Below are 4,404 nucleotides of genomic sequence, written 5' to 3'. Positions count from 1 at the left end.
TCTGTCCACAGGTGTTCTTAGATACAAAAGGCGGACAAGCTAAGATGGCAGCTCGGGATACCACACGAGATACCATACCTAGTCTGCACTACAAGGCAGCCCCGAGAAAACTCTCTAACATACACTTTATCTCTAGGTTATACCTTCTTTTAGGGATTGAAGCACGTGACCAGACAGACCACCGAAGCAGTAACAGCGACGTACAGACTCAAACTACATGCCCTATTCATCGAACACATTCAAGCAAACTAGCATCCCCTTGCTATTCTCTCCTCTCTTCTCACCACTTTCATTTTAATTTTTATTTATTTATTTATTTATTTTTCCTTTTTTATTCTTTTCTTTACTTTTTCTCCTTTCTCTTCTCCCTTTCTTCCCAAGGTATTTTCTCTTTTCTCCCTTCCTACCCCTCCCATATGCCTTCTCCTTTCCCCCCTCTGGAAATCCAACTATCCCTCCACCCTCCACTCCCATCCAGACCTCCCACCATATTAAAACTCTTCACCCTCAGTCCTTAATCTATTAGGCAACAAGATTATCTATTAGGCAACCTCCTACCCCAACGATTCAGTACCCAGCACCCAAGCGAAGTAACACCCAGTCAATCCCACACCTCGCCTCCTGCAAGAAAAGGCAGCCAACTCCCCTGCGGACTCATGCTGCACGGCCCTCCCTATCAACTCCCCCTAATGTGGACTACTACTTGAAACTGGTCTTACTCCCCAAAGTAGCCCCAAGGCAAGATCTCCTCCAGGACCTCCCTGCCGCAAACCATTTGCCAATCTGAAGAAGGTCAGGGGGCGTGATGGAAAAGTGCCGGAGAACCCACACACCACAAGAAAAACCCAAAAGACAATGAGAAAAACTGTACTCCCAACATAAGCATAAGACCTGTATTACACCACCCCTTTACTTGCTTTTTCCCAAATGTCAAGTAGTCTATTGCATCACTTTGGTCCTTTAAATACTTCCTTATTTCGTTTTTTTTTTTGTTTTGTTTTTTTTTTTGTTTGTTTGTTTTTTTACTATATATTTTTTAAATGCGTCGGTCCTACACATACATATGAGAACACATATATTCTTATTCCTATATATATATATATTCTTATTATTTTTTCTTCTTTTTTTTACATTCTCTGGGTATGTGACCTGTTTTGGTTTTCCCCTTTGTCCACCCCCAAAGACACCGACAATATAATGAATGTAGCGCCATTTCCCCCTGCAAAGGCACATTAAAAAAAAGGGGAAATCTTACATACAAAAAAGAGCTCCTATATACTAGAGATGGGAACTCATAGTTGTTTACAATACAGGGATATCTCCTACCTGGAAAAAATGTCATGTGGAATCAACTTAAACCTCAGATGATTAGATACCATCCATCCAGCCTTGAACCCTGGGTCCAAGACATAGAAACGGCACAGTCCTCCATGACAACTACAAGAAACAAATCCCAGCCAGGACAGCCTTAATACGGCAGGGTCACCATCAAGTCCCAGCTCCAGTACGACATGCTGACAACGAGGAAAATGGGAACAACTTGATCTAAGAGCAGGTTACCCTACCTTACCAGCTAACAATAAGACAAAATCAGAAGACCTGTCACCCTTTGCTAGATCCAAAAGCCAAGATCACGATTTACAGATGACTGGCTGCTAGAACCATAACCAGACGGTATACACTGTGGGACCAATAAAAAAGCCCTAGTCTAGGGTTTGAACTACGACCTGCACAACAACCATGAACCCCACTTCCAAAGGTCTAGCAGAGACAATCGTAAAGGAATCTGGCTTCTGGAAGCACAAAGAAAGATGCTATCCAAAGTGCCATCCTAGGTACAGTGCAAAGACCAAGACCACCAACCACAGAAGATGGATTAAAATGACAATGAGGGAACAGAACTCCTGAACCACAAAGACTGACGTCATCATAAATCCCAATCCTGAATTTGTGCAAATACTGAGATCTCAAGACACAGAGGTCTGTTTGTACCACCCAGAACAGAACGGAAGTCTCCCAAACATGACAAAAGACCACCGGGAGAGTAAATGATCCTGAACAGAGTCTATAGTTGATCCCATGACAATATATTCCAAGGGCGGAGAAACCCATAACTCTTAGACCAAGTGAATTCCTTTTCGAATGACCCCAACATTTACTGTGCCAGGGCAGGAGGAAAAAAAAAAGAAGCACAAAGCATTGTTTACTTATTATATATTATTTTGTACCTTCATTTATTATTATTACTATTATTTTTACTTACATAACTATTTTTTGATCGATTTCTCTGTGTAGGTGTGGTTATTGAAGCTGTTGTCCCCAGATATTCCTAGTTTTTTCTCCTCTTTTCTTTTCTTTCTTTATGGGCTAAGTCATGTTTCTTATATCAAGACCATGGCGGTTTTTGCTTTTTTTTTTGTTTGTTTGTTTGTTTTGTTTTGCTTTGTTTTGTTTGTTTGTTTTTTGTTTTTGTTTTTGTTTTGTGCATGTGTGGTGCTTACCATTATTGTTGGAGTCCTCACTGGATAATGGACACTTTTTTTTTTGTTTTGTTTTGTTTTGGTTTTTTATTTTTTTGTTTTTTTGTTTTTGTTTTGTACTGATGGAATGTTTCATTTTCTTTTTTCTCCATCACCCCCCAAATTGATGATGAGAACCTCTAGAAGGACTCTGCCCACTTTTGGAGTATTAGATTTTTATCCCAGTTTACTACTTTTCTCTTCTTCAGACCAAACCACGCAAAATTAACTAGCTAGGCCTACCTCCCAGTTAGAGGGGGAAATTAGGGAGACACCTAGACCAATCAGATGCAAGACTACTATGTGGTAGGATAGGTACATAGGGGACCACATATTCTAGCAGCCCTGGGGGTGAGGGAAGTGGATATGGGAGATATGACAAAAACAGAGGTGAAGGGAAGACAATTTGGTGATGAGAATCCCCCCTGATGTTATGTAAATATTTAACTAAAATATTATTGTCAACATGTAAACCACTATGATCAAAATAAAAATTATATAAAAAAAGAAAATAAAATAATTTTACTTAAAATAAATACTTTTAAATATAAAAAAAGAAAAGAAAACAGGTCTTATAAGAGTGAGGAAAACATATCTAGAAAAATCTAATAAAAGATCATTAATATGGATAGCTGTTTTTCAATATGAAATAAACCAAATGCATAGTAAATAGTACTTAATATAAAATTGAAATGCAATCATCATTCATGGGTAGTACAACCAGGATTATTTAGTAGTTCTTTAATTAAAGTAAATCCAATTACATCATAGCTCAAAGAATGGAAAATAAAGACATTCATATAAATATCAAATTGACCCCCTCAAAAAAATAAATCCTACATTTAGCTCAGAAAGTGATCATAGGAGCAAAGGAAATATAGCAAAGGGTTGTATAATTCCTTATCAGATTGATTAGTTGCATGTTTGCTATATATAAATTAATGCACCCTGTAATTAGGTGCAAGATTTTAACAGGGACTCATGAACTTTTTTTGTTAAAAGAATTTAAAGCAACTCTATTTCATTAGCACATATACTAAAATTGGAACGATACAGAGAAGATTAGCATGGCCCCTGTGCAAGGATGACACACAAATTCGTGAACCCTTCCATATTTAAAAAAAAAAAACAACCAAGTCCCCATTTTAAAAATATTTAGAATCCTGTTTGTGGAACACAGTTGAAGAAAGCCAGACATAAATGCTCTACCCACTGTGCAACCACTCCGACCTGATAAAAAAAAACAACTTCATTTTATTTTATTTTTGTTTTTGAGCCAATCCTGGTGATGATCTGGGGTTACTCCTGGCTTTGTGCTCAGAAATTGCTCCTGGCTTGGAGGACCATATGGGACACTGGGGGATCAAACCACAGTCTGTCCTAGACTAGTGCGGGCAAGGCAGATGCCTAACCACTTGTGCCACCACTCAGGCTCTGATAAAAAACTTTTTGAAAATTTATAAAATTAGAACTCATTAAATATTTTGCTAGAAAAGCTAGCAAAATGGGTTGGAAGTTAATTTCTTTGGTGACATTAGATGAGAAGAAATGAATAATGACTCTTTAGGTAAGCAAAGGTGACAAGTCTTCTGGTTTGAAGGCACATGGGGAGTGGTGCTGTAGCTAACAAATGTGTAAGAGGACTAAGAAATGGAGTAAATTCTCATCTGACATATCAGGCTGTGGTGTTGAAGAAGAATGGTCCAGAGCTGATGGGGCCCTACAAGCCCAGGAAAACTTAAGACAAGGTCAAGATAGGTTAATTTACTATTCCAACTAAGGTAAATTTCTCATCACCAGATTTTTCAAAACTTTGGGGCAAATAAAGGAGCATTTACTGTGTTCTTTCTGTGGATGGTCCATGCAGGATTGCTCCTTGGGTTAC

At 38.4% G+C, this 4,404-nt stretch overlaps 1 non-coding gene across 1 annotated transcript; it reads left to right on the top strand.

The window, feature by feature from the left end:
- Positions 1-3,533: 3,533 nt before the first annotated feature.
- On the top strand, positions 3,534-3,638 carry LOC126021611 (U6 spliceosomal RNA). Its single transcript, XR_007500112.1, has one exon. It is a non-coding gene; the product is annotated as a U6 spliceosomal RNA (small nuclear RNA).
- Positions 3,639-4,404: the final 766 nt, after the last annotated feature.

This window comes from Suncus etruscus, chromosome 10 (assembly GCF_024139225.1).
Source record: "Suncus etruscus isolate mSunEtr1 chromosome 10, mSunEtr1.pri.cur, whole genome shotgun sequence".
NCBI lineage: Eukaryota > Metazoa > Chordata > Mammalia > Eulipotyphla > Soricidae > Suncus > Suncus etruscus.
This window is presented reverse-complemented; position numbering and strand designations above follow the sequence as displayed.